The following is a 10927-nucleotide window of genomic DNA, read 5'->3' as shown; positions in this document are numbered from 1 at the left end:
AAGAATGTAAACAAGTTAAATTGATGCAAAGCATCAAATCGGCCGCAAAAAATTATTCATTTCAGCATTTTCAAGTATTTCAACAATATATAGAAAAGGTATATGAAACATTTTTATTGCAAACTACACACTTGCCTTACTTTTCTGTTAATTTTTTTTAATTCAATTTTCAGTGATCAAAAATAAAGTCAGGGAAATGAAAATCGGACTTCGCGTGATAAAGGATAGGGAATATATATTATATGTATTATCATCATTTTATTTGATTCAAAGACAAATGCAACAGATATCTAACATTATTAATTATGAATGACTGAATGCTGACAAAAAAGGACGTACAAACTTCACGTGCAGATATCCTGGATCTTTCATAATGCCGATGATAAATCACAATAAATGTGAAGTGCAGAAAATAATTATTGTGTCATTTGCGACTTTAGTGTATTCAAAACAAAATTCACTTCTTCTTAAAAACTTTTCCAATTTAGGCACTGTAATTTATATCCGGAAACTTAATACGCTTTGTTTTTACACTTACGCACGCCCATGTCGGGGAGCAGTTCATGTACATACATGCCAACTTTCCCGATTTAGGCGGGATCTTCCCGATTTTACCCTCCGGTCCCGCTTTCCCGATCGGGAAAGCAAAATTACCCTAAAATCCCGATTTGAAATTTTTTCCGACCAAAATTTCCGATTTCACGATTGAAAACGAGTTTGAAAGCGGGATAATCGTGAAATCTCGTGACCAGAATTGGAAATCCCGCGTCATTTCTGAACTGGCCAATCAGAAATCGGGACAATAGTCAGCCATTGCTGTTTACCTGTGTCGCATGGTGTCGGGTTGGTCTGCCTGTGTCGGGGTGTTTATTGGACAGTGCGAAGCATGTTTTGATAGTAATTAATCGGGAAGACGGATTTCAAATTGACCTATTCTTTACACAAACGTGAATGACAACGATGCTAGTGTCACCACCAAACAATCGGACATTCCGCCTCTCGCTGACAGCATCCAAAATTTGCAATAAATTAAGGTATATATTTTTTCCAACTATAATAATATAGGCTATCCAAATATATCCGTCTATAGCGATGTATTATATAGTCTATATAGTGTAGTATTCATTAAATATACTTTGTGATGCGTAATTCGCACAAGTCTGTACTGAATTTTTTATTTAGCAAGTAGCCTTAATTTACAAGTAAAATGGAATATTTTGATGTGGGTTTTTTTCCTGGTAATTATTTCAGATGTCATGGGTGCAAAGGTTTTGTTCGCAAACTTCATAGCAGGGCAGATCACTCCTTTTTTGGTTGCAATGCAGATTATTCCACCAGTCTCTGCAAGCCCATGTTTACAGACAAGCAAGATCGCCTTTGCAGTCGTACCTAAATGCATGTGCTTTAATTTAAATTTTGATATATAGACCGACCAATGTTTATTGTATGGTGTAAAAGGATGCAACCTTAAATATTATTTGATATTATGTATGTGACTTGTTGGAGAAGATTTTTTGCTGAATAGATGATTTTAATAAAATATTAATGTATATCTTTCAAAGTTTTTTTTATATAGTTAATGGTCAAACACATTTGATGTTGTGTTAATATACGATACATTAACAATGTTTTGATTGATATTTTATTTGAAAGGACAAATATTTATTTTCATGCTAAAATGTCGTGAATTTTGAGCTTTGAAAAAAGGTCGTCGCGCGCAAAATCCCCCATGGGGATTTTTAAAAGTTGGCATGTATGCATGTAACAACTTTTTATAAAATCGTAAATTAATAAATGTCTGATGAGAAATGAAAAACAAATTGAAACGTAATAACAACCATTAAGACTTAGACTTAAGCAAATTCTAAAAACTTTTATTCATAACTTTTATGTACGTTATCAATATGGAATTATTTCATCGAAGCAATCAAAAATAACGTCTCATTTCCCCATGTGCACATTCTAACACAACCACAAATCCTGCAGCCGATAATCAAAGAGCCGAATAAGATCGATCGAGTGAAAACAAACTATTGAAACGTACAATTTATACGAAGTCAAAGCGTTCAGGCCACGCCCACCTCATTCATAAAACGTGCAAACCGTTCACAAAGCGTGCAGCTATTTTTAGCAAACCGTACCGTGCAAGAAGCGAACCGTACCGTTCAAGAAGCGTACCGTACCGTGCAAGAAACGAACTGTACCGTTCAAGAAACAAACCGTACCGTTCAGAAAACGAACCGTACCGTTCATAAAGCGTACCGAACCGTACCGTGCAACTGGTGTAGTAGCACGTTTCAGGGTCTATAATTCTAAATCGAGGATAAAGAAGACGCAATCGTCAGAGCTGGCATTGTTCATCAATGCAACCAACAACTCGATACAATCGACTTCAATACAAGTGATATCAGATGCATGCTAAATGTATTTTGAACAGGAACAAATAAAATACTATAAATTGGGTTATCTACCTTGAAGTGATAAGGGGAAAACAACGAATTCTGCATCTCCTTAACATTCAACTTACTATCAAAATGTTCTCCTTGCTTCATCAGGAACTGAGATCCCTGTTCCCACTGCCTCTCTAACAACTGCTCTAGGGATGTCGGAAAATCTCTGTCAACACAAATACACAATGCATCACACAATGCTTCTAACACTACTAAGATAGCACATGTTCGATGGACCATGAACATAATACAATAAGAGGCCCGTGGGCCATCATGGTTATCTGGATTTCATGAAACCTGTTTAAGTTTCAGTTTGAACTTAATTATGAATTCGTAAATATTTTTAAATTTATGATTTGCAACCAGTTAAGGTAGGCAGGGTTTGACACTAAGGCATGTCCGACCGATCGAGTCTACTAAATGATAGGTCCGATCGGGTAAAATGTCGATTTACTAGTCCGACTGGTCGTGTTAAAAAAATAAACAAGAAACTTTACTTTAATCTGCAAGATATTTTATTCTTAGCTAAAAGAAAATAACTGTAAGAGTTTGCAAGCAATTTTAAACCGTGTGATGGAATAATCTCTATTTTCAGTTCTAATAAATAAATTGCGGTCGGAAGTGATGTTTTACAACTTCTACTAGATGTTCATTTTAAACAGTTTATTTGAATTGACTATAAAAAAGTGTTTTTCAAGTCAATAAATTACGTCTTGAACAGCTATTTATCGCTGTTGACATCTCTATATTTAAATACGACTTCTCGTCCTCAATGAAAGACGTCCCAGGAGAAAAAAGAAAAGGTTAGGAAGAAACAAAGCAGGGCTTATGAAATATAAATTAAATAAAAAGCCAGTTGAGGTCATTTTATACTAAACAGACTAAAGAATATCCATGCCGAGTAGAATTTAAAGAAACAGAAAACGTGTTTGAATGACGAGACTTAGATATTTTTGAGACAATTAAGTACGTTTTGGTTCAAACTTAATGTTTGTCATTCAAATGAAGTATTTAAATATGGAGAAACTATCAGGGTTTTTTTCTGGAAAGTTGGTCAGGGCTAGTGGATATAAAATCAGGTCTAGTAAAAATCATTTGAAGTAGCCCGACTGGTCTAGTGCTCAAAAAAGTTAATGGTAGGTGTTCATGCTGTTAAATGCATAATGATGTCAATTCATCGCTTGTACATGTAAATGTATAGATGTATACTGATGTTAAATCATCGCTTGTAAGTGTATAGATGTATACTGATGTTAAATCATCGCTTGTAAGTGTATAGATGTATAATGATGTTAAATCATCGCTTGTAAGTGTATAGATGTATAATGATGTTAAATCATCGCTCGTAAGTCTATAGATGTATAATGATGTTAAATCATCGCTTGTAAGTGTATAGATGTATAATGATGTTAAATCATCGCTTGTAAGTGTATAGATGTATAATGATGTTAAATCATCGCATGTAAGTGTATAGATGTATAATGATATTAAATCATCGCTTGTAAGTGTATAGATGTATAATGATGTTAAATCATCGCTTGTAAGTGTATAGATGTATAATGATGTTAAATCATCGCTTGTAAGTGTATTGATGTCTAATGATGTTAAATCATCGCTTGTAAGTGTATAGAAGTATATTGATGTTAAATCATTGCATGTAAGTGTATAGAAGTATATTGATGTTAAATCATCGCTTGTCAGTGTATAGATGTATAGTGATGTTAAATCATCGCTTGTAAGTGTATAGATGTATAATGATGTTAAATCATTGCTTGTAAGTGTAGAAGTGCTGTATTTTATTTCAATGTAATGGTTTCAAAGAAGTTGAAAAAGTGAATTTAAGTTTATGCATGATTCACAAAAATGGATAGCAATAGTGATATGTCTATAAATTCTGTTCTGTGGAATACTAAATCCTGTAGCATTTTATTTTCAAAAGAGGTATAACTCCTGTTAAAATTTCCTGTGAATATCCAAATGTATCTACATAGTATGTCCATATCAAATACAATTAGTAATAGTTACATGAAATTCTGTTCAGCGGTTTCGGAGGAGTCATGCTGACACTGTTTCAGAGGTAAATTCAAGTTCAAAGGGGCATAACTCCAACCCCCCAAAAAATCAAATCCGAGTTTCCTATACACAGCAAGTCCTTAATAATCTAGAAAGTTGATAAGAGGAATTCTAGTCAGTAAATAAGATTGGCTGTAAATAAGATTGTAGATCCCTGCAGTTAGGGTAGACTTATCGCGAGTCCAGTAGAAAGTCTGCAGTTAGGGCAGACTTATCGTGAGTCCAGTAGAAAGCCTGCAGTTAGGGCAGACTTATCGCGAGTCCAGTAGAAAGCCTGCAGTTAGGGCAGACTTATTGTGAGTCCAGTAGAACGCCTGCAGTTAGGACAGACTTATTGTGAGTCCAGTAGAACGCCTGCAGTTAGGACAGACTTATTGTGAGTCCAGTAGAAAGCCTGCAGTTAGGGCAGACTTATCGTGAGTCCAGTAGAAAACATGCAGTTAGGGCAGACTTATCGCGAGTCCAGTAGAAAGCCTGCAGTTAGGGCAGACTTATCGTGAGTCCAGTAGAAAGCCTGCAGTTAGGGTAGACTTATCTTGAGTCCAGTAGAACGCCTGCAGTTAGGACAGACTTATTGTGAGTCCAGTAGAAAGCCTGCAGTTAGGACAGCCTTATTGCGAGTCCAGTAGAAAGCCTTGAGTTAGGGCAGACTTATCGTGAGTCCAGTTGAAAACCTGCAGTTAGCGCAGACTTATCGTGAGTCCAGTAGAAAGCCTGCAGTTAGGACAGACTTATCGCGAGTCCAGTAGAAAGCTTGATGTTGCTGACCCTCTGTGTGACAGTGTATATCACTTTTAGTTGTATGATCGAAAACTCATTGCAATGTACCTGATGAATTTAACGAACATCATGCTTTATTTCTAATAGCTATAAACATTTACTTTATCTCTCATTCCATTTGAATTAACAGGGATCAAACAGGGTTTGACACTAAGGCACGTCCGACCGACCGAGTCTAAAATGTCGATTTACTAGTCCGACTGGTCGTGTTAAAAAAAATAAACAAGGAACTTTACTTTAAACCGTAAGATATTTCATTTTTAACTGTAAAGAGTTTGCAAGCAATCTTGAACCGTGTGATGGGCTAATCTCTATTTTTAGTTCTAATAATTAAGTTGCGGTCGGAAGGGATGTTTTACGACATCTACTCGATGCTCATTTTAAACAGTTTATTTGAATTGACTATAATAAAGTGTTTATCAAGTTAATAAACTACATCGTAAACAGCTATTTATCGGTGTTGACATATGTGCGGGAATGTCTCTATATTTAAATACGACTTCTCGTCCTCAATGAAAGACTTCTCAGGAGAAAAAAGAAAAGGTTGGAAAGAAACAAAGCAGAGCTAATGAAATATAAATTAAATAAAAGGCCGGTTCAGGTCATTTTATACTGAATAGACTAAAGAATATCCGTGCCAGGTAGAATTTAAAGAAACAGAAAACGTGTTTGAAAATCAAATTGAATGACGAGACTTGAGGTATTTTTGAGACAATTAAAATATGTTTTGGCTCAAACTTAACGTTTATCATTTCCATGGAGTATTAAAATATGGAGAAACTATCAGTTTTTTTCTGGAAAGTTGGTCAGGGCTAGTGGATATAAAGTCAGGTCTAGTAAAAATCATTTGAAGTAGCCCGACTGGTCTAGTGCTCAAAAATATAAATGTCAAACCCTGTCAAAATTACCTTTTTTCACTACTAGCACATTTTACCTAATGGATTATTTTCCAATTTACTAGCATTTTTCAATTGATAGCTTTTTCACAAGAATTTAAGAAAACAAGCATGTCTCTATTATCAAAATATATGAAAATAAAGTACAGTAATAAAAATCAGATGGAGTTCTTTCATTTTAAGTTTAATGAATTATCCCATAGCATACCACTGGTGCATAGTGAGGGTCATAGGGTAAATTTTTGCAATGTGCTCACTGTCCAGAGATCTAGCATATCTTTAGTACAACAGCACCTGGTTAGAAATCTTGGAAGAATTCAAAATATTTATTTAAACCATTGGAGATTTCTTTTATTAAAAATCTTTTTTAAAAATGTGCCACAAATAACTCAAAATGTTTGCCTATAGATACCAGAAAGCAAGACCATTGTGTGTTGAGTAAACACGAATGAGATCATCATGATCATTAATTAAATCAGAAGTTTCTGAGATGCTTGAAGTATGGCTGCAGAACTTTCTTTATTCATTGCACGTTTACTTTTTCAATGCGTAAAGTGTTTCTATACACAAGATGAAATTATTGTAAACTTTAAGTACAGCCAATAAACCAAGAAAATCCACAAAATAGATTTTTTACCTAGCAACACATTGCCAGAGCTGCCAACATTATAAAATGGAAAATAGTAAGATGGGGGTCAGGGGGCCGCCCAGACCCCCTGCCGCTGGAGTTTTTTTTTATGAATAAACATGTAACCTGAGCAATTTTAGGCACATTTCAATTCCAAATTTAATGAATTGATACATACTAATTGTTATACATTTTACAACTGCAAAAGATCAAATACATCTTTTATTGATTTTACTTTCTAAAACCTGTGTAAAAAATAATGTTACGTTAGTATATTGCATAATTGTACAGTTACTGTGTCAGTTATTCTGGCAAGTTTTTATATATATCATATAATTTTAGTTACTGAATCAGTTACTCTGGCAAGGTTTTTCTATGTCATTTTCGCCGCCGTGAGAAATATTGAAGTTTGTCAAACAGATTGTACACTTATACAAACTCCCCCTTTCTGACTTTGAAACGAATAGATGTTTACAGTGTACTTGCATATTGTTCTTTGAATTTCTATCTCCATTAGGTTTTCTCCTTTGGGGGAGTATTGTTGTTATTTCCATCAACACATGCTTTACGTTTAGTAGCAGCTGCCATATTGTTTATTTTAAAGTATTAAAATGATCGAGATTCTATATAGATATAGACTATGCAAACAAACGTAGCAACGACTATAGCTTGCTTATTATAAAAGTAAAAACCAATGACGGACAGCTCTAAAAATTTCGAAATGTCAAATAAGCGAAAATCGGAAGATGTACGTAACAGTGAAATCGTAAGGCGTATTTTCGGCCCTAAAATCGTAAGCCTTACGCCAAAATCGTGAGGGTTGGCAGCTCTGCATTGCCACCACTTGTGATTTTTTTACTCGCAGACTTTTAAGTCATGAACTCGCATTTAGCCAGTATTTCCCCTGAATTTTGTTGCCTGCCATTAACAAAATCTTTCTAGAATAATTTGTTGGTGAGTACTGCCTACCCGTTCGGAGGCTCCTTCTCAGGACTCTGCAAACTAGGAAATAGCTTGGGTGGTCCACACGCCCCGTCAGCAGGATCGTTACAGGACCCGAGCGCCGAGGCCGAAGCGTTCTGTGTAAAGGAGAAGGTGAGTGGCCCTGGGGCGGTGAGACTCTGAAAATGTGGGCTTCCTCCAAACACCGAGAAGTTATTCAGGCTGTAATGCAAACACAAAGTCAGAATTTATCCCACAACTTTGCACAGTGATGATTTTTCTTTCAAATCACTTTTAAAGGTGCTTTTCCGTCACATTTAAAGATATTTCCAATCACTTTTAATACATTGGTACATAATTACATAACTTGAGTCCTATCAGAATATTGCTCTGAATTGTAAAACTTATAAATCTTTCGGCAACACAGATATGCTGTGTCTCAGGCCTTCGGAGGCAGAAGGACGATCAAAACAAAATCAACATTAAGAAAACATCAATAATGCAAATTTCTTCACCTTTATAAATATACATTCTAAACAGCAAGGCAAATTCAATCACTGGAAATTTTTTTCTTCAGAAATCATACAAATTTTTCACATTTTTCATCAGTAAATTTAGTTGGCCCCTAGACTTCCACTCACAGTGACACCCTACCTCTGGCCGTAGTTGGCCCCTATACTTCCACTCACACCCTACCTCAGGCCGGAGTTGGCCCCTAGACTTGGTGTGGTGATTTCCGGTTTTCTGCGGACTTTCCGAGACAGAGGGGGAGATGAGTCTTTGCTGTCAGTCGAGGGGTTCCGATTCATTTTCTTGTTCCCTGTGGGGTTCAGCTGTTTCGTTCTTTTCAACTTCTTTTCGAATTTTTCTTGAAATCTATATCAAATAGAAGACAATGACACTTCAATATACAGTAATATAATTTGCTTCACCGACAAACTCTGAGGGATGAACACGGACAAAAACACATATAAATATCATTTTGTCATTTGTTTCTTTTACAAACACACTTCTGAATTATATTTCGTTATCAATGCAAGGTTTTATTGTCGAGATCCAGGTCAAAATTTTCATTCATTCTGTCATTTTGTCTTCCCCAACACACATTACAATTACCATGCACTCATCTCGAGATGTTGAACATAATAAGTCTGATTACAGATTTAAATTTTTCTTTTATTTCCTCGTAAACTATAGCACTATTTACCTTGACCTATTTGCAGCCTGGTCAATTTCATTATCACTCTGCGAGGCAGTTTTGGCCGTTGTTGCAAGTTTATTAGCAGCACTTGTAATAAAACTGTCTAAAGACCCTGTAAATCTTCCAATAAACGCTTCACCACCTAGACTACCCGAGGGCAAAAACATTGGTCCCGCTTCACTGGTTAATCTTAGATCAGCACTTTGTACCGAGGACAAGCTTCCCGATGACACAGATCGATGAAGCACATGTCTGTCTTTTATGGAGGCTGGACACGCTACAATGAATTTCAAATTTCAATGCCAAGACTTTCTTGTTTACAGGCAATTTGTGTAAGCAATAATCTTAAAGGGACTGGGCCACAATTTTGGAAGAAAAAAATATTTTTCATTTTAGACTTTAAACATTAAATATAACACATTTTAATTTGAACTTTCTTAATACAAGGCTAAGAACAATGTGTAAACCAACATATCACTCTCGATGTCTTACTAGGAAATGTTCCATTCTCGGTGTCCTCTTCCTGATTGGGTGATTCTGTAGGACTGATGGTCGTTGAAGTTCCAATCCCGCTGCTGGCATTCGATAAGGGGGGCGTGGCGGGCTGCTTCTCTTTCTCAGTGCTGGGCAGGTGATAACCTAGATTGTTAAAGACTCTTTTGTTTCGGCCTTGTTCCCTCTCTACAATAACAAGCTTAAGTTAACTTTTAACAAGGACAAACTGTTGTCAAAGAATTCCTCATTAACCAGCTCAAGACAAATGCCCTTTTTACAAGGACAAGCTCATGTCAAAGAATTCCTCAATAACCAGCTCAAGACAAATGACTTTTTACAAAGACAAGCTCATTTCAAAGCCAGGTATTTTCTGTGTACTAGTATTCAAACTCCACGAGATATCGATATATATCACAGCTATATACTATAGGAGTTCATCATAGTAAATTAAACAAAACGTGGCAATTCTTTATTCTCAAAATACACTTGACACATTGATACTCAGAACTATCAGCAAAGCTAAGATTACGATTTATCTCTCTAGAGATTCACTTCTGTAGACAGTAAGCTCAATCAAAGTACTGAAAGTACTATCAGGTGATATGACGTCTGACAGGTAGACTAACCTTAACGACACGGGTCTCTGTGGAGGTAGAGCTCACTTTGATGCAAGTGTCTGTGGAGATTGGGCCGAGCTTCGAATTGGCTTGAAGGCAGGGATCTGCTTTATGTTGACATCCCTCTTCTACAAAAGTGGTTACAAATCTCTAATGCAGGATAATTCTCAAGACATACAGGTAACTTTCCATAACCAGAAAAAATCCAGGAGGCTAACAATTCTGAATGAGATTTTAAATCCCACAATGAAAAAAAGTTAATTGTTTTATCATATGATAGACATTGCAGAGTCTACATATTTTCCAATCAAACTGGTAATGGTAACACAGTGATTTGGATTCTTGGATAGGTTCTGAGCGCGAATTCTCCATCTTGACAAAGCTAAAGACCTTTATCAAATGGGTAATGACTGTCCATTCAGTAGGCACCAACCATAAGAAGTCGATGCCACGGGTCTTTCTGATGTAACCTTAAAACTGAGGTTCCTGTCATGGAAGCTGTTGACATGAATCGATATAGAACGGGGTGACTACAGTCATACACATATCAAAATAAGTAGTACTCCACGTGAAGTTGGTAATCTCTCTATACAAGATCATTTTTAGAACAGAACATCAAACAAAATGTTCAAACAAGCAAGTTTATCTAAGCAAATTATCTTGAGCAATGAAATGTCTCAGTTTTTAATCTTACCAGCTTTTTGTAGTGATGGACACAATATCTGCAATATTTAACATTGTCGCCGTAGTTCCCAGCCTCCTCACATAGAAGTCTTTGTGTCTGAGCACTGCAATAGAGTGAAATAGATAAATGATAAACCTCCTCTTAGTGAAACAGCATCAGA

At 36.0% G+C, this 10927-nt stretch overlaps 1 pseudogene; it reads right to left on the bottom strand.

The window, feature by feature from the left end:
- Nucleotides 1–2304: 2304 nt before the first annotated feature.
- Nucleotides 2305–10923, bottom strand: LOC125667000 (zinc finger protein zfp-1-like; annotated as a pseudogene).
- Nucleotides 10924–10927: the final 4 nt, after the last annotated feature.

The sequence above is a fragment of the Ostrea edulis genome, chromosome 10 (genome assembly GCF_947568905.1).
Source record: "Ostrea edulis chromosome 10, xbOstEdul1.1, whole genome shotgun sequence".
NCBI lineage: Eukaryota > Metazoa > Mollusca > Bivalvia > Ostreida > Ostreidae > Ostrea > Ostrea edulis.
This window is presented reverse-complemented; position numbering and strand designations above follow the sequence as displayed.